This window comes from Triturus cristatus, chromosome 1_1, assembly GCF_964204655.1.
Source record: "Triturus cristatus chromosome 1_1, aTriCri1.1, whole genome shotgun sequence".
Lineage (NCBI taxonomy): Eukaryota > Metazoa > Chordata > Amphibia > Caudata > Salamandridae > Triturus > Triturus cristatus.
In genome coordinates, this window is record NC_140579.1 from 181557595 (window position 1) to 181577980 (window position 20386).

Genomic DNA, 20386 nt, shown 5'->3' on the forward strand with positions numbered 1-20386 from the left:
CATGTCATTCAGTACTATTGATGAATGGTCTATAGCGTTTGATATTGCCATGCCATTGAAAACTGTTGATGAATGGTCTATAGAGTGTATGGTTTTCTTCCCTCACATAGGGGTATTCACCAGGGCACAGGGTTTCGTGAAGCCTTGTGTTTTGCTGATTTTGTTGGGAAGTTCTTTAAAATCCATGTCTGGTATTAATTTACCATTTGATGTTTCTTCTTTATTAATGTTTCACAGATTTTGTATGTTTTCTCTTCCGGGATATACTCATCAATAATCAAAAGCACTGAATAGTCCCGCCCACGCGCCGGGACCCTGGAGCAATAGCAAATTGTATGCATATACCTACATATATATATTTCCACATATATAGGTAATATGCATATATATACATATGCAGCCTAAAAACATATTACTAGGCTCAAACATGCCACAATTGCATTGTAAATCTTTTACATTTGAAATAATAAAGAAACATACACCATGATATTTTCATGATACAGAGAAAGAAAATTGCTTTCAGTTTGCTTTGAAAACACAGCCTTTATTTTCAAAGGTAAAAAGGCAAGATCATAGAGGCAGATTAGCCTAGAGAGGCTGCATATAGAACAGTTGGAAAAAACTGGTGCCATGCCTTTAAGACCTCCAGGAACCCCCAGGCTCCCATCATGCACCACAGGTGACAGTTAGGTTAGTTCTTTTTTTCGGCTCCATCTGTGAGGATCCTGGCGCATTGAGCTCTTAAGTTAGTGGGTTTTTCTCAATAATTGTTATTCTAAAGTGAATTTCTTGATTTTCACTCGACGTCTTTAGTATCGTGGGTACTAAATGTTGCTGTTTTTCTGAATTTGGTTTATTTTTAGCTGTCAAAATGCCGGCCTTATTTAATAAGTGCCTGGCCTGAGGAAAAAAGATGGCTAAATCAGACCCGCACTCGGTCTGTATTTCTTGTCTACCTTCATCTCACAGACCAGAAGAGTGCTACCACTGCAAAAAACATTCAAGAAGAACCCTTAGAGAAAGTGAGTAAATCAAGCTGCATGCTATGCAGGAGAGAGGAAAGGAGTCCGCAAGTGGCTGAGAAGAACATCTCTCGAAGAATCCCTCCTCTCAGAAAAGGTTGGAGCACTAAGACAAGGGTGAGAAGAGGAAACACCGTTCCCATCCACCTTCGGGGGACAGATCAGCGTCGAAAGTACCCTTGTGCTCTCCTTCAGCATCAAAGTCGACACATCATTCGCCAGAGAAGCAAACAACTTCAGGTACGAAGTCCCATCACAGGCCGACATCGACACCATCTCGTAGGCGGTCTAGTTCTAGCTCGCTTACGACGGCGGGAGGTAGTTGCTCGATGTCGACATTTCAACTTCAACAGAACAGCCCGCCTCCGAGAGGACCTGTGGCGACGTCGAACACACCGCCGACGTCGAGAGTGCCACAAGCATCGAGCCGGACAGACGCAGTCATTCTCCAACTGAGCGTCATAGCAGTCGATCGCCGTTAAAGAGGTCGACGTCGCCTACTAGGAGGTCGCCGCCGAGGCACTCGGCGTCGAAGCATTTGTCACCGAGAAGATCGACGTCGAACCATCTGTCACTGAGAAGGTCGACGTCTAAGCATCCGTCACCGGGAAGGTTGACGTCGAAGCATCCGTCACCGAGAGGGTCGAGGTCGAAGCTTTCGTTGCAGAGGTCGACGTCGAGACCACACGGATCGCCCTCGGGGCCTAGATGGTCACCGCGGAGAACATCACGGTCCAGATCGACGTCGAGGAGATCGACATCGAGGAAGTCGCAGTCCAGTCACGTGTCTCCTCCTGCCAAGAGGCCTAGGGCGACGTCGAGGGACAAATCCACGCCGCAGGATTTCCAGGTGGTAACCTCCAGGAGTGTTTCTTCTTCCCCGGATCTGCAGATAGGACAAGTCACTCCTTAAACCTTGCCAACGGCTGCAGCTCCTCCAACTTAGCTGGGGAGCATTAGAGAGTGGAAGATACAGGGAATATCTAGGCTGGATCATACTCCTAGCAGGTCAAGGTCTCCGATCATACAATCTGTTCATTCGTTTGTGAGACACGAGTGGTGTGCCACGCATCAAAGGTCGCCAACTTCGAGAAGACGTAGATCAAGATCGCCTAGGAGTCGGTCTTAAAGAACTCTCCACCGCTCTCCTAGAAGGCGGAACCACAGATCTTCTTTGTGGTCCTCAGATTCCAGACCTTCAAAAGCAGACTACTCTCCAACTCTCTTCTTCACCACCGAGTAGAGTGTCGCCTATTGATGACATTGTGACCTTCAACGAGGTCTTGTGTAGAGGGGCTGCAAAACGTAGTATCAAGATGCCTGTCTCTGGGGGAGGAGCCAAGATGGCGATCGGGACGGCAGCGTAGGCTCTCGGCTCCGTGAACCTCCGCATCCCGCACAGATATCCTGCATGAGATCCTTAGCCAGCGCTATATGCCCGTGTTGGTGATTGAGAGCGGCAACCGATCGCGTGATTCTGAAGTTTCTGGCGGCGGTACCGCCGGAGAAATGTTCACCTGAAGTTTGCGGCCTGTGCAACCCTGGAACCGGGACCTCGAGTGGACAACATGGCCGGGCGGCAGTTCAACAACAGCGGCCATTGGTGACTGGGTGGAGTCGGAATACCGGAGAGGTGCGGATATTGGCCTGAATTTCGCCGTGGTCATTCCTACCACTGGGGCGTAGCGGAATGAGTGCATGCCCGAGGTGACAATTCCAAGATTCTTCGGTAGTCGCCTGAGCCCTCGCCAGTGAGCGGCTCGGACGCTGCCTGTAACTCGTCCCGATTTTCGCGGGCTGCTCCCGGATTTTTACGGGCGCTCGTCCAGGGTGAGGATAACTGTTACCTGTGACCATACACCGGATACATATTTTGCCTGCCCCCGGAACCCGTTTGCAGTACCATGGACCTTGATGCGCTTGTGCCTGAGTCCCGGTCCCAATCTGGGGTGGAACTACCCTGCGGCCATCTTGATGGGATGGATTCTATCATCCTGTACACTGGGTCGCAGCAAGATTGGGAGTATGTGGCTAAGAGGAGTGTAGCGCAGCGGGCGCGAGGAGCTGTGCTGGGGTACGGTGACCTACTTGAAGCTCTCGGTGCCCTTCGTTCCACCCTGGTTCACGGCGCCTGGGTACTGGGGAGAAAGCTTGATGGTATTGCGTCAGCGTCGGAACAGTTGCGATCTGCCTGTCCCCAGGTAACCAGGGACTTGTTTTACTTCACACAGGAGGACAGGGTCGTGGCCGCCCCTGTGAATAGGGGGAAGCTGGAAATTCCTGACAATGTGCCAACGTGTGGTCGGCTGGCTGTAAGTCGGGTCTGTTCCGGAGGTTTTAGACTTGAGCAGAAGGTGGTGGCTTTGGCCCACGCACAGCCTCCGGCGACCCAGGCAATAATCAAGCAATGGTCGCCTGCTCTGGCTGATTCTTACATCCTGGACCTTGTGTGCAGTGCATGTCCTGGGGCAGGACTGGGAAAGATGATCCTCCATAATGATGACTGTGTTGGTGTTCAGAGACGTCCACCCTACATGTGTGTGTCGCTTCCGGTTATTTCTTGGACGCTCCTTTTCCTCGTAGCATTGGACATGGCACTGGGTCGATGGGTATGCATCGGTGGATTCGCAAAGAGAGGCCAAGGATAAGACTGATCCTTCAGAGGTTGTCATCTGATAGGCGGGCGGGCACAGGGGTTGCGTGCTCTCACGGCATAACTAATAGTGTAATAGGTGCATAACGCTCCCCATTTTTCTTTGACATGAAAAATTCTTGTTGATTACGGTTTGCTTTGGGGAGGAACACATTGTGCGGGAGGGAGAAGCCGGGGGCATGTTTGAAGGCCCTCCTCCAGTTTATTAATACTCTCTCCACTCCCCCGTTAGGTGGGGTTTCTTTTCCTTTTCCTTTTTCTCTGTTTCTTCTATATTTCGGGTCTGGTTCTGGGGCGACAGGCACACTGCTGGGGGGGGGGCCGTAGTCATCTGCAGAGGTGCAGGGTGGGGGGCTGGGGGAGGAGATTTTTTCGTTTTTTACTTTGTTTCTATGGCCTCTTTTCTCTTCTCTTATCTTTCTTTGTCTTTCTTTTCTGGGGTCAGTACGGTAGGTTTCCTTCGCTGTCAAACACTGCTTTTTCATTTGTGCCTCAATTTCCGTGGTGCTTTCTGGGTCTTAGGGCAGGGGACTGTAGGCGCACATGACTCGTGATATTCTTCCACATCCTGAACCTCCTGTTTTAGCGCCACTGACTTGATAGATTGCTGTTTATTGTTGACGTTTACTATTCTGCCCGCCATTTTTCGCTACTGGGAAATTGTTTGGCACCTGATCCTTCCATTCTCTATTATAAAATGAAAACCTTTTATACCCTGGTTTCCTACTTGGGCTGCTAAGTGGCCAAGAGTATACTAGCATGGAGATTCTGCTCCCCGAGGTGCTGCCTGTGATTAAAATTTGTTCTGTTAATCCAACTGCTTAGCGGCCGGCCCCGGGGGTTGTAGGCCCATACTTGTCTTTGGTTGAAATGTCAATAAAGGTTTTTCAAAAAAAAAAAAAAAAAAAAAGATGCCTGTCTCTGTCCCTTCCACATCGGTCATCTTCGAGACCCTTCATCACTCTGCTGCCCCTGGTCCCGGGTCTGCTAGAGCCAGCTCTGCAAAAATTCCTGACTCCAGCGTCGGTGGGAGCAGTTCTGTCGCGGATGATCAAGAAGTACAAGGCACCTGAGAAGGACCCACTCTTTCTTCTTTCTAAGAGCTGACCCTCCTCCTGACTTGGTCATCGTATCAGCAGAACGGAAGAACCAGACTCGGCAGCATCTTCTGCGGTACCTACAGATGAGGATAGTAAGGCCATGGACTCCATCGGCAAGAGGATGTGTAATAAATCAGCATCCTATATGAAAGTGGCCAGCGCCTCAGCTTTACTGGGTCATTATGACCGTTCTCTGTGGGACTCTGTCACGCTTCACAGAAGAACTCCCAAGGGAAGACCGGCAGGATTTCCAGGAGATCCTTCAGTAGGGAAGTCTGGTGGCCAATCAGGTCATCAGTGCTGCAGTGGATGCCTCTGATATCGCTGCCCATCGATGTTCACATGGGATCTGTGCCCGCCGCTCTTCCTGGCTGAGACTGACGGGTTTGAAGCCAGAAGCACAACATCGGATCCTAAATCTCACCTTCAATGGGACTTCGCTCTTCGGCGCTCACGCTGACGATGAAATGTCTAGAATGAAGACCGAACTAGACACCGTGAAGGCGGTTGGACTAGAAAAGAGGAAAGACTTCAGACGACGCTATCATCCCTATGACAGACGACAATACCACCAGAGGGTTCAAACCCCTCAGTGGTCTTCCCAACATCATCAGGGAAGATCCCAGTCAAACCAGCGTCGTCCCGGTAGAGGACGAGGAGGAATCTCCAGACAATGCACACCTGCTGCCAAGCAACAACAGAAGCAGTGAGTGCTTGCTTCCCTTTGCTCCGTTACCCACTCCGGTGGGGGGGAAATATCCGTTTTTATTTGGAAGAGTGGACCATAATTGCACAAGACAAGTGGGTTGCTCAATATTGTGAGGTAATGGGTACTCCATCAGGTTCAAGTCCCCTCCACCTTCTATTCCTCCTCGAAAAACTGTCATCCATCGCATAAATCTTCTGAGAGAAGAGGTATCCGCTCTACTTCTAAAGGAGGCCATCGTTGAGGTCCCATGGCATCAACGTCGACAGGGAATCTATTCCTGATACTTCTTGGTCCCAAAGAAAGGTCCAAACAAGGAGTTCAGGCCTATACTAGATCTCAGGCTTCTCAACAAGTTCATTCTGAGAGAGAGGTTCTGAATGCTGGCGTTACATCAAATAATCCCACACTTACTTCAAGGGGATTGGATGTGTTCTATAGATCTTCAAGATGCCCATTTCCACATCCCAATCTCTCACCGGAGGTTTCTAAGGTTTCAGATTCAATCAGACCACTTCCAGTTCATGGTCCTGCCTTTTGGGGCTGAAGTCGGACCCTTGCACATTCTCGAAGTGCAGGGCATTAGTAGCTGCGTTCTTGTGGAGGAAACAAATCTTCGTCTACTCTTAGCTAGACGATTGGCTTCTCAAGAGTGCGTCTCAAACTCTTCTGCAGAAACACCTCGCTTGCTGCATTAGGCTTCTGAATCAGTTAGGTCTGCATGTCAATTTAAAAAAATGTATCCTCAATCCAACCCAGAGGATACATTACCTGGGCGCTACTTTGGATACAGTAAACGCAAGAGCGTATCCTTCAGAGGAGAGACTATCATCCCTTCTCCACAAGTGTCAGACCCTCCTGAAGATACCTCATCCCACAGCCAGGCAGGTTTCATCTCTACTGGGTTTGATGGCGTAGTGCATTTTTCTAGTCCCAATCGCCAGACTTCACATGAGACCTCTGCAGCAGACTCTGAAGGATCAATGGTCTCAAATTTCCAATCGCTGGGAGGACACTGTAACCCTGCCTCTATCTGTCCTGCTCTCCATCAGATGGTGGATTCGACGGCCTCATCTTCGGATAGGAGTCCCCTTTCACGAGGAACTTCCCAAGCAGACTCTGGTGACGGGCACGTCCCTTTAGGAGTGGGGCGCTCACATGGTGTCTCTACAGATCCAAGGAATGTGGTCAGAAAGAGAACACCTATACCACATAAACATGCTGGAGCTCAGAGCGGTGCATCTGGCTCTCAAGGCGTTTTTTTCCTTCCATCAAGTCGACTGCTCTGCTTGTTCAGACGGACAATACAACAACGATGTATTACCTGAACAAGCAGAAGAGCACCAGGTCCAGACCCTGTCTCTGGAAGCACAGGCGATTTGGAAGTGGCTTCTAGCACTAAACATGAAGATCTCTGCAATTCACCTACCAGGCGTCCTCAACGTCCAAGCGGACACCCTAAGCAGGCATTATGCAGAAGTGCACGACTGAGTGGTCAAAGAAGATGTGGCACAAGACATTTTTCACAGCTGGGGAACACCAGACCTAGATCTCTTCGCGGACGCAGAAAAAGCAAAATACCGCGTCTTCTCCTCCAGATACCCGCAACCAGGCTCCAAGGGGAAAGGTCTGTTGTTAGACTGATCAGAGACATTACTCTACACCTTTCCACCAGTCCCCCTCATTCCTATGGTGATCAGGAAACTGTACGGATCCAAGACAGAGATGATCCTGGTTGCCCCAGAGTGGCCTCGCCAATGATGGTACCCAGACCTCCTTCATCTGTCCAAAGTACCTCACAGGAGGTTACCATGTCATCTGGTTCTGCTGACCAAGGCGGGCGGCAAGGTGTGCCATCCCAACCTGCCGTCCCTGAGGTTTGCAGCATGGCTCCTGAGTTCATCCAATATGGACATTTAGGTCTCTCTCAAGACTGCATGCAGATCTTGAAGGAGGCACGGAGACCTTCTGCGAGAACGTCTTACGCTTTTAAGTGGAAGCGTTCTTACATGTGGTGTACTGCTGAGGGTCATGATCCTATTCAAGGTCAGGAACAGGTACTGTTACCCTACTTACTATATTTGGCCAAAGCAAGTTTGCAATATTCCTCCATAAAGGTTCACCTGGCAGCGATAACAGCATATAGAAAGTCCCCCACACAGGCTTCTTTCTTTCAGATGCCAGTTGTTAAGGACTTCCTGGAGGGTCTTGTAGGAGAGTCGGATCTGCACTTATGTTGCCCCCACTTTTCTTCTGATGTATACACTGGTTTCTGACTATAGTCTGGCTGGGTCCCTGCTGATCAGGGCCCCAGTCTCACTGATCTCTCTAAAACAACTTGGTGTGCATATTAGATGCACTAGTGATTGGATACTGTGGTACCTTATGAGCCCCTAGTATATGGTACCTTAGGTACCTAGGGCATTGGTACTTCACAGGCCTACCAGGGGCTGCAGCATGTATTATGCCACACCTGGGAAGCATTCACAATCTGACACCACAGGCCTGCTACTGCAGCCTTTGTGAGGTAGTGTTAGCACTCCTCACAGAGGTATAGGTTCCTATATCTCACCATACACACACATATAAACCTATCAGTCACCCCTCTTGCAGGCCCTAACAATCCTGAGGGCAGGGTGCTTGGTTTGCTATGTGAGGGGGTGCTTCTGCCTGAGCAGGACCCCTCTGCAGCTGGCAGAGAGTCTATTCTCTGCTGCTGTTTGTGGATGCGGTTAAACCATATACTCTTAAGTGCATTATAACCACGCGGTAAATGCTAACTTTGGAATGACTGCATCAAAACATGTCGTGTTTGGTGTCAAACAACTTGGAATCATACCCCCACACCAGTAACTGGTGTGGGAGTATGATCCCACCCTTCTAGAGGGGACGACATGTACCCACTGTACTAAACGGTAGAAATCGTCTAGAGCCCTGGCATCACAAAATGACACTCGGCTGCCCTCCTGCTGCTGACCGAAACTCGCAGTGGAGGAAGCCCAACAAAGGGTATCCTGTCACAGGGAGGTGTCACCACCTCCCAGACAGGATTTAGTGTATTGGAGCTGGGTGGGTGCACTCTTAGAGTGCTTTGAAGTCCTGCACTGGGGGAGCAGTAGGCTCCTCTGTGCATATGCCAGCTCAAACCGGTTCAGGGGCTACCTGCCCCTGCTCTGGCGCGAAACTGGACAAAGGGAAGTGGGTGTAACCACCCACTACCCTGACCCTCCTAGAGGAGTGGTCATAGAACTAGTCCCTCCCCTATCTTCACTATAAGATACCAAGCATTGCCAATGCAATTCAGATTAACCCTGGACGACGCTCTACAAAGAAGAATCCTGGCCCTTCGACGTTCCACTATCTCTGGAAGACTGAGAATCTCCCTTGGAGTCAAGGAGTGACTCCCCTGCTTGGCAGGCACCAGTAACTTTGATCAACGGTTGCAAACTTCACCGCTCCCGCCGAAGTCCGAAGTCCCTGCGTCCCCTGAAGCGGATTTCATGACCTCTCGATGGCCATTTTGAGTCCCCAGCGAAGCTGTGGCATCTGGACCCCACGAGTGACGAGGAACTGCAATACCTGGGAACCGTGCACTGATTTCGAGTGCAAACCCTAAACAACGTTCTACGAACTTGTGCTTTAGACCATTTGTGGCCCAAGTCCCCAGCAGGTTTTGTTCCAAAAATCAGCGGCCTACCCCATCCCGAGTGACCGTGGGCTCCTGTGAAACTTTTCCTGTGGCGGCGTCTTCGTGATCACCTGCCCGTTGGCTAGTGGGTCCCCCGAAGACTTTCTCAACGATTCAAAGGGCCCTCCTGGTTGCTCCGGGCCTGCCCTCACTTACCGTCGCTGGGTAAGTCCATCAGACCTTGCTGGTCTGCATAACCGTCAATCTTCATTACACACGAGACTTGCAGTTGCCAAGGCTTGTTGGCTCCAATCCGGTTGCCGACACTGTCATCAGCCTCAGACGTCGTGGGACCCTCCGAATCCAGCTGCTGGTAATCGTCGATCTCTCCTGGACTTCGTGAGCGAAGAGACAAATCACCATCGACGACCTGAAACGACGCGACATCAGTGGTCATCCATCCTGCTGGCCACCGGTCACTGTCCCCTCGATTTTCAGGTCCTCTTCAACTCCAATCCATCTTTGGATTCCAGCGGACACCTCTCCAGTCGTCACAAGCAGCAAGTCTTCAGTGATCTCCATTGAAAACAGCATCGCGACCCAACACCAAAAGACACCTATGCACCCGGCTTCCGTGGGTGAGGTAACTCGTGCACTCAGGTGCCCAAGTGTGTGTTGGCCCTCGAAATACTTACCCTGTAAGTGGCTTGCTTGTTGACTTTTTCGAAGTGCACTAAAACTTTAAATTACAAACCGCGACTTGTGCCATTGAAACCAATAGGAAACCCGCGGCTGTGTTTAGACACTGCACGCGTCTCCTGTGGGCTGATTACTTACCTGCTAACTCTGCAGAAGTGAAGCCCCAGCGATTCCCAAGGCCCTAGGCCTTTTCATTTTGCAAGTCGAGTTTGTTAAACCATTTTCTTAGTATATGGTCTGGTACGCCCCTAGGGCTACAGCCATATTTGTGCTTAATTTATTGAGAAGTGTTGACATTTGAATGTGTATCTGGGTTCTAATCTCATAAAGAGATTAGTAGAGTGTATCTAGAAATAGATACATATATATTTGATATATATACCTGTGTGGTGTCCTTTTCATTTGGTAATTCAAGAGATTATAAGGTAAAACAAGCTGCTTTACATTCCTCAGAGACTTAGCCTGAAGGCTGCTCTCCACAGCTACCACTAGGATAGCTTTCTTTAAAAGGTTGTCTTAAACCTATCTACCATAAGAGTCGAATTGAACTGGTGCAAGGTGGCCACTATAACTAGTGACCAGCATATGCCAGGCCAACTTCTCACAGGTCTAAAAAAGGTCTACCCACCAGTTAGATCTCTATCTCCTTCCTGGGAGCTTAATGTGGTCCTCTCTAAGTTAATGGGTCCCCCGTTCGAACCTATCCACAAAGCCTCCCTGCAACATCTTTCGTGGAAGACTGCATATCTGATAGAGACATCTAGCCACAGATTCCTTAACTTAAAATTATCCCCAGGCGTCAGACTGGACCCGGAAAATCTTTGCAACAGCACCACTGCGCACCGGGGGACGGCGCCACATGACCCCTCCTTGACGTCATCTACAGACGTGACGTCAGCGAGGTCATATAAGTCCCTCCCGGCGTGCTGACGGCAGTTTCCTTCTTTTCTGCTTGCAACGCGAATCCGGAGTAAGCGGTTCCTCTGGCCTGTTTTCAGGCCCCTTTGTCGCTTTCGCGTCTGAAACAGTGTGCGATGCCTTCGGGCTTTAAAACGTGTACCTCCTGTTCGCGGCAAAGGTCCGCGTCGGGCCCACACCTTATCTGCAAGTGGTGTCTGTGAGAAGTTGGCCTGATATATGATGTCACTAGTTCTAGTGTACACCCTGTATCAGTCCAAACAACCCTTATGGTGATTGGTTGTAAAGTCAACCTTATAGACCAGCTATCCTAGTGGTAGCATGGACAAGAGCAGTCTTAGACTAAACTCTGTATGGCATGTGAAGCTGTAGGAAGGTGGATATCCGACTATGGTTACCCCCAACTTTTTGCCTAGTGTCTAGCTGGTTTTTCGACTTAGTTGGCCTGAGATCCTGCCATTCAGGGTCTCGGGCTGTCTGCTCTCTCTTTAAAATGGACTCCATGTACCCTAGGTACATACCCAATTGGTAAGGATCACCTTATTGGACCCTGTACAGTGTACCCTAAGTACCCATGGCATAGGTGTACCCTAGGCCTCCCAGGGACTGCAGCATGTATTATGCCACCCCTGGCCTGGCCTCCCAATCAGATACAACTGGCTGATCACTCAGCTGGGGCAAGGTCGTGTAATCACCCCTTGCTTAGATATAGTATACCTATATCTACCCTTAATATAGACACATGTGTACCTGTGAGCCACTCCTATGGCACGCCTTAACAATCCTGGAGGCAGAGTGCTTGGTAACATGTGAGATGGTGCTCTAGCATGAGCTGAGCCTGTCTGCAGCTTTCGGAACCATGTCCTTATAGCTGTTCTATGATATAGCCTACCATATACTCTTAAAGTACCTTATAATCTTAAACGGTTATGGTAACTACGGTTTGGCTTTATCAAAACATGTCGTGTAAGGTGTCTAACACTTTGGAATAATACCTCCATACCATTTCTGGTGATGAGGATATTATTCCTCCCTTCTAGAGGGAGAGACATGTTAAAATCCTACTTTGCTGTTTAACTCTGACCAAAGCCTCAGCATCACAAAATGGATGCTGCTGCCACAGACACGAGCTGACCTCCTGCAGCTGGGAGCCCTCCCAGCCAGGGAGGCCTGGACAATAGGTTTCCTGCTTGGGGAGGTGCTAGCACCTCCCCAGACAAACTTTAGTGTATTGGGGCAGGGAGGGCTGAAAGGAATGAGACATGCCTGGGGTACACAAGGTGTCCCATGCATAGTTCAGTTCAAACCGGCGCTGTGGCACTCCAGCCCCGGCTCTGGCACGAAACTGGACAAAGGAAAGGGGGTGTAACTACTCCCCTTCCTGGTCCCTCCCATAGGAGGGACCTTGCAGGTAGCCCAGCCCACTAGCCCAGTATATCAGTAGGTAGCTGAGCCCTGCAGGATTAGATTAACCTGAATCTGCAACTTGAACAGAAACTCTGGACCTTCGACATTCGACCTCAGGAAGAAGACTGAAGAAATCTCCCTTGTGGCCAAGGAGTGACCACCCTGGGCAACCAGGCACCATCCAGCGACCGCTGCTTGCTTTGCGACTGATCCTACGAGGGACGACTGCAGAGACTGACCAGCGCCGAGACTTCCAGACACCTCTGAACCAGATCCACATCTACAGCGAAGCTGAGACCCGTGGAGGCGACGAGGGACGTGGGACCGGCGACTTGGGAAAAGTGGCTAATACCTGACTAGCGCGACTTCTGAGGCTTCCTCGAGGCTGTGCTTGGGGAATTGAGAAGCCCCCATCCCGAGCACCATCTGCAAAGAAGATCAGCTCCCCACACTTCACGTGTTCTGCGTGGGGCCCTTCTGCACCTGAGTTGCTCGACGTGTTGTCCGGTTGCTGGCCCGTTGGCTAGTGACCTCTGCGACGACGAACCTTTGTTTTTCATCTTGCTGGCCCGGCTCCTCCAGACTGGCACCCGCTCCTCTGTGAAAGAGAAGCACCCCAGACCTTCCTGGTCTGCACCAGAAGCAAGTCCTCCATCCTGCGTGGGTTCCGCTTGCCAAGGCTTGTTGGGTCCTAACTCGACATCAACACTGCCGACAGCAAGAGCCTTCGTGGGACAGCTCACCTCCTGGTCCTGGTCATCCTCGACGCCTCCTGGTACCCGTGGCTGCTGCGACAAGCTTCACCTCTTCACCTGCATCTTCACGACATCGCCTGGTTCCTTCCTGGTTCCTTCCCGGCCCCTGGCTGGTGACCTAGACTCTGTCCCTTCTGCTTGCAGGTATCCTTCCTTCTTGATTCCATCCTTAGGATCCACCGGACACTCGTCACTGACTGCCTGCCAGCAACTTTCCTTCAGGCATCCATAGAAGTCCACGACGAAACCCGACGCAAGTTCACACCTATGCACCCGCAGCCCGTGGGCTAGGTAACTTGGGTACTTCGGTGCTCACAAGGGTAGTGACTATCCTAGGGTCTAGTTTCCGAGTCTCGACTCTCTAGCTGCTTCAGAAGTGTCCTTAAACTGTTAATTTCTAACTGCTAGTAATTCTATCGACTTTTACGCATTACGCGTGAGTGTTTCCACTCTGCACCTGAATCCCGTGGGCCTCCCACTTCCTAACCTTTGGTAGTATAGTGTAGCCCCAGCGATTCCCTAGGCCTATCCTGTGTTCGTGACAGTGGTTCTTATACCACTTACTTAGTATGTGGTTTGCGTGGCCCTTAGGACCTAACTGTATTACTTACCTGTGTGACTTAATGTATGCTTAGATAAGACTGTGTTGTACTTACCTCGAATCTCATAAAGAGTGCTGAGGGTTTCACTAGAATAAATACATTCTATTTTCATATATATCTGTTGTGGTGTCCTTTCATCTGGTATTCAAGGGATTACATATGGTATAACAGCTGGCTTCACATGCCATACAGAGTTTAGCCTAAGACTGCTCTTGTCCATGCTACCACTAGGATAGCTGGTCTATAAGGTTGACTTTACAACCAATCACCATAAGGGTTGTTTGGACTGATACAAGGTGTACACTAGAATTAGTGACATCATACATCAGGCCAACTTCTCACAGAAGCCAGCTGTTATACCATTATAATCCCTTGAATACCAAATGAAAGGACACCACACGAGATATATATAAAATTAGAATATATTTATTCTAACATATACCCTCAGCACTCTTTATGTATTCAGAGGTCTAAGCACAACAATTTCTTAAGTAGCATACGTTAAGTTACACAGGAAAAATACAGTTAGGCCCAGGGGCCACGCAAACCATATACTAAGAAAGTGGTATAAGTACCACGTCACGAACAGGGAGTAGGCCTAGGGCCTAGGGAATCGCTGGGGCTACACTTTCCTACCAATGGTTAGGAAGTGGGAGGCCCACGGGAAGCGTGTGCAGTGTGGAAACACACACGGGGGTTACATTAAAGTCAATGGGAATGTAGCAATTAGAAATAGGAAGAATAAAGACACTGCCAAAGTAACTAGGAGGAAGCAACTAAAGACTTAGACACTTGGATAGTCAATATCCACTGGAGCACCGGAGTACTCGCGTTACCTCACCACAGGAGACGGGTGCATAGTTGTGAAGATGTGTCGGGAACAGATGCTGGCAGGCGGCCAGGAGGAAGATGTCCGGTGGATCCAAGGATGGATCTTGAAGGAAGAAAACCTGCAAGCAGAGGGAACAAAGTCTGGGTCACAAGCCAGTGACCGTGTGGAACCAGGAAGGAACCAGGCGATGTTGTGCAGAACACAGGTGATGTCTTGAAGCTTGTCTCTGCAGCTGCGTGGACCAGGAGGCGTCGAGGACGACCAGAACCAGGGTACAAGCTGTCCCACGAAGGATCTTGCTGCTGGCGGAGTGTCCCGATTGGAGTCAACAAGCCTTGGCAAAGGCAACCCACGCAGAAATGGAAATTCGCTTCAGGTGCAGACCAGGAAGGCCTGAGGTGCTTCTCTTTCACAGGGAAGCAAGGGCCAGTCTGGAGGAGCCAAACCAGCGGTGAAAAGTCAAGGGTTCGTCGTCACTGAGGCTAATAGCCAACGGGCAAGCAACCGTACAGACGCGTCGAGCAGGAAAATGCAGAAGGACCCCACGCAGAACTCGGGAAGTGTGGAGGGCTGATCTTCGGTGCAGATGGTGCTCTGGGTTGGGGCTTCTCAATCCCCAGAGCACAACTTCGAGGATGCCTCAGAAGCTGCGCTGGAAGCTACTCGCCAATTTTCCCAGGTAGCCGGTCCCACGTCTCTCGTCGCCTCCACAGATCTCAGCTTGGCTGTGGATGTGGATCAGGGTCAGAGAAGTCTGGAGGTCAAGGCGCTGGTCGGGCTCTGCAGTCGGTTCCTCGTAGAACTTGGGCAAAGCAAACGGCAGGTCGCTTGTTGGTGCCTGTTTGCACTCCTTGTCCACAAAGGAGATTCTTCAGTCTTCTTCCGTAGCCGAATGTCGAAGGTCCAGAGTTTCGTGTCTCGTTTCAGTTCAGGATAATCCAAAGTCCTAGGGACTCAGCTCCCACTCTTATACTAATCTGGGGGGCTGGGTTACCTGCTAGGTCCCTCCTATGGGTGCTACCAGGGAGGGGGGTGGTTACACCCCCCTCTCTTTGTCCAGTTTCGCGCGAGGACTGGGGCTGGAGTGCCCCAGCACCGGTTTGAACCGTACTATGCATGGGACACCTTGTGTGCCCCCGGCAGTGTCTCGTTTCTTTCATCCCTCCCTGCCCCAATACACTAAGCCCTGTCTAGGGTGGTGCTAGCACCTCCCAAGGCAGGAAACCTATTGTCCAAGCCTCCTGCGCTGAAAGGACTCCCAGCAGTAGGAGGTCAGACTTGTGTCCGTGGCAGCAGCATCCATTTTGTGATGCTGGGGCTCTGGTTAACTTCAACCGGGTAGTAGGTTTTTAACATGTCTTCTCCCTCTAGAAGGGGGGAATACTATCCTCACCGGCAGAAATGGTATGGGGGTATTATTCCAAAGTGTTAGACACCTTACACGACATGTTTTGATAAAGCCAAACCATAGTTACCATAACCGCGAGGATTATAAGGCACTTTAAGAGTATATGGTAGGCAATATCATAGAACAGCTATAAGGACATGGTTCCGAAATCTGCAGACAGGCTCAGCTCATGCTAGAGCACCATCTCACATGTTACCAAGCACTCTGCCTTCAGGACTGTTAAGGCCTGCCATAGGAGTGGCTGAAAGGTTACCCATGTGTCTATATATAAGGTAGGTATAGGAATACTACACCTAAGCAAGGGGTGATTACACGACCTTGCCCCAGCTGAGTGATCAGCCAGTTGTGTCATGATGGGAAGCCAGCCAGGGGTGGCATAATACATGCTGCAGCCCCTGGTAGGCCTAGGGTACACCCATGCCCTGGGTACCTAAGGTACACTGTACAGGGCCCTATAAGGTGATCCTTACCAATTGGGTTATGCACCTAAAGTACATAGTATGAATATAGAGAGAGAACAGCTGGGCTGTGGGTCTGATTAGCAGGCCCACAGCCACATCTAAGTCGAAAACCAGTGAAGCAAAAGCAAAAAGTGGGGGTGACCATAGGAAGCAGACCCTACTCTCCTACAGTGTCTGGGCGAACACCACGACTCGACGGATTGCGACCCCTGCCAACAGCTCAATTCGAAGTCCCGGCGGGAGCCCTGGATGAAGTTACTTTCGGCTCGCCTGTCCAGGTCGTAGTCGTCACGGCTCCTGGCCTCCTCGTCGGCGGCAGGTCCCGGTGGCAGTGGGTTTTGTTTGCGTTGTCTTCGCCGTCTGGTTCCCATGTGCGTCGCCGGTAAGTCCCGGCCCATGTCGCATGTTGCTGAGGTCCTCGACCTCCCTTCCTTCTGTTGTCGGGGGCACTAGTTCCCGGATCTCTCCGGACGTGCACCCCCGGGAGTCGTCCCTCCCCTATCCACCTTTTCCTGGCGTGGGGGTGACTCAGACCCAGATGGCGGCCTATGCCGTGGCCTTGCAGGCCTCCCTTGGGTCCCCTCCTCTCCCTGGGGCGTCCTCCGACCCTCCGCTGCATGCGGGGTCTCCAGTGGACTCGCCGGTGGGTTCGCCCCTGGCGCCAATTGAGCCCCTTGCCTCTAGGGATGATGGAGATATGGCGTCGTCAGGGCACGGCCCAGGTGGGTCCCCCTCTTCGACCCATAGCACCCCTACCGTGCCGCATAGTGCAGTGGGGCTCCCTGTGGCGTCGCAGGTTGTTGCTGATGCTCACAGCTTGGCTCCGAGCCCACCTCGGCCTACCGGACAGGCGGCTGCCTTTTCGGAGGCCAAGCCAGTGCCGGTTTGGCGCCGAAGGCTTGCCTCCTACTTCGAAGTCGGAGCCTTTTGTGGTCGAGGCTGGGTCGGCGCCGGTCCGGTGCCGTAGATTAGGCTTCCCGGCTCCGGCACCGTTCCTTTCTTCGGAGCCGGAGCCTATTGTGGTTGAGGTCGAGTCGGCTGCGGACGAGGCCGAGTCGGCTGCGGACGAGGCAGAGGCGGTGCCGACCGAGGACGCTCTGGCGCCGCCCCGACACCGGATCATTGACTCTTCTCCGGAGGCTTCCGGGGGAAGTTCGGCGTCACCCCGACGTCCGCCAACGCCGGATCCGTCATTGCCTCCCCCCCCTTTATATTAGTGGCTCTGGCGGATTTTCCGCCTCCTCAGGAACCCCATCAGGACCCTCATTCGCCCATGGGGCTTCCTTCATTTAGACATTGGTCTCATCCTCCGTTCATCGGGCAACCTCCTTGGGGTGGGAGGCTCGGTTTATAGCCCTCACCCACAGATGAGTTACTGTCGCCTCCTCGGAGGGCTACCGAGGCTGGTGCGGCATTTATAAGAGTTGTTTCCTTGGCCCCCCGCATTCTGAGTATGCAGCCCCCTTCGGTCCCTCTGCCTGTTGACCCTCTGTTGGATGTCCTTCACCACGGTTCGGGGAATGTAGAGCCGCTTCTGCCTTTCGAAGCTTCTTTTTATGATTCCCTTCTGGGCACCTGGGCTCGTCCGGCATCGTGTGATCCGGTGGCTCGTTCTATCATGCACCGCCACCGCCCTTCTCCATACGATCCAGTTTGCCTATTTGTAGACGTTCAGGGGTTGGTTCTACAAGCTGCTTTTCCTTCCTTGCCTCAGCTGCTGCTTTCTCCTTCCCGGGAGTCCAGATGGCTGGAGTCGTAATATTTTCGCCTCCACTAGCGCAGCACTTCGATCACTCAATACAGTGTGTGTCTTGGCTCGTGCTAGTTCTGCCCTTTGGGACTCTGCCGAGTCTCTTCTGTCTTCCATGTCTGAGGGTGCTCGTGTTGACCTCCTCCGTCTTATCCGTGATGGCCTGATCTGGCGGCATTTACTATCCGCTCGGCCCTGGATACCTCGGTTTCCTTAGGCCGAGCTATGGCTGGTTCGGTTGCACTACAACGCCATGCTTGGTTGCGGGATGGCGTCTTCCCGGAGAATATCCGGGAATGCCTTGTTGACCTGCCCTTTGATGGGGTCCTTTTGTTTGATGCCTACACCGATTCGGCAGTTCAGCGCCTCCTTGCGGGCTTTCGCCCTCCCCCATAGGTCTGTACTTAGCGGGTCTCACGTTGTCATATCATGCGGTGGTTACACTTTCATTTAACGTCCGCCTGTTGGACTATGTGTTTTTGGGGTGGCAGTAAGCCTGCTGTGATGGTGTTCCACAGGTTGTTCTTTTCTGTCCTCGGACTGTGATTTACCTTAAGAGGTGTTCCCCTGTTTTTCTTGGGGGTGTGATATACTCCAGGTGGGGTACCTGTATGCTATTGTGTAGCTCTGCACCAGGCAGGCGTGGAGGTCCTCTTGGGCTCCCTACGTCTACTGACGCCATTTGCTTACCGTTGGATGGTTTTCAGTGTTGTGCCTTCTGGCACTGCCTCCTACACGCCACATGTATCGCCTTGCTTGAGCCTTGCGGGTGTGCCTCATTCTCCTCTTCTAGGGTTTTTTCCTTGTACTATCTCTTTTTAGTGTATTTAAACACGCTTCAAAATGAATCTGCCTTCTGCCCCGGGTGCATCAGGCGGGTCCTCCTATAGTACCCGCAGCTGCGTGGTCTCGTGGCTGGGCCCTTTTGATAGATAGATAAATATATACATATATTTCGAATATTCCCCAACCGTATCTGATTGAGGAGCCAGCACTTGTTTTTGTGGGGGTTCTCTCGTTTATTGTGTTGGTTACAGCATACACATGAGCAGGGACGCGTTTCAGCAGTCATGCCTTTATCAACCTGAATTGCGCCATATTGGTGCTTCTTTTAAAGCTTACATTTCATTAAAATTGAAGATGCACTACACCTCACAGTGATTGGGTAACTACAAGCATGTGGGCAAAATGCTGTTCGTTTTTATACAGAAGCATAACAAAATATACTCCGAAACAACCACAACAGCATAAAGCCTGCAAATCAAATTTGCCTAGAGGTTATTTACTAACTGTGTTATTTAAAGTGCTACCGTCCTGTTTATATTATTCCAAAACAGTTCCCAGCATGCTTTATGTAACATGTAAGACCCGGACCAGATTATTATAAGTCCTCCAACTGCACATGAAAGCATAATACTGATTTTTTTTTTTTTTTTTAAGGAAAAAATAAGTCACACATTTGACCAGTTTACACACTTTTACTTCAGAAAGCGTTGCTAACTTACGTATCCTGTCAACTCCTTGGAGCACGTATATCTTCGAGGGGATCCTATTCTGTACTAGGAGACAGCTCGTTGTTTCGAACCAATTGCCCAAATACAAAGGAAAGAGATTTACAGCGGCGACTTTCATGAAGCTAGAACTTCGTGTGTCCGGTGCAACCAATCCCTATAAGCAATGGTACGGTCCCACAAAACCACCGCTTCCTTGGCCAGTGCCATCTGTGGTGTCCAGCTCCAAGGAGTGATTATACCAAGGTGAGGATGTGCTTTTAGGTAGAGGAGTTCCAGTCCCCGCCAAGGATGCTTTCTCCCCCAGCGCCCGAACTATCTCCTCCACATGCGCCTTCTCATCGTCTCCTTTGCCACACTCCTTACATGGGGGCACGCCTGTCTTAAGATCCAAAATACAAAATTGCGGTGTACTGCCAGATCGCTGGTGGTGCTTGAAGAGGGGTGCTACCGCTATCACCTAGAAATAGATTTCGAATATTCCCCAACCGTTTCTGATTGAGGAGCCAGCACTCGTTTTTGTGGGGGTTCTCTCGTTTATTGCGTTGGTTACAGCACAAACACACGAGCAGGGACGCGTTTCAGCAGTCAAGCTGCCTTTATCAACCTGAATTGCTCCATATTGGTGCTTCTTTTAAAGCTTACCTTTCATTAAAATTGAAGATGCACTTCACCACACAGTGATATATATATATCCTCAGATTGCCCATTGGGTATCCCTTTCTACACACCTCCACCTCTCTTCGCTTCTGTGAGGTCTGGTCCTATATCCTCGTTTTTCAGTGAGCAGTTGGGTGCCTTATATTCAAGCTTTCCATCGTTCTGCACGGTGGTGTTTTTTCTTACAACGTTTATACTGCACTTCGGTGCATGTTCCTACATCTTCAGCAATGAGGTTTCCTAGGGACCCGCTCCCTAAGGTGGGCCTCCGCTC

General features: G+C 50.8%; 1 protein-coding gene across 1 annotated transcript in view; it reads left to right on the plus strand.

The window, feature by feature from the left end:
- Positions 1–20386, plus strand: part of IPO4 (importin 4) — a 3494625-nt gene that overhangs the window by 2404501 nt on the left and 1069738 nt on the right. The window lies entirely within an intron of this gene.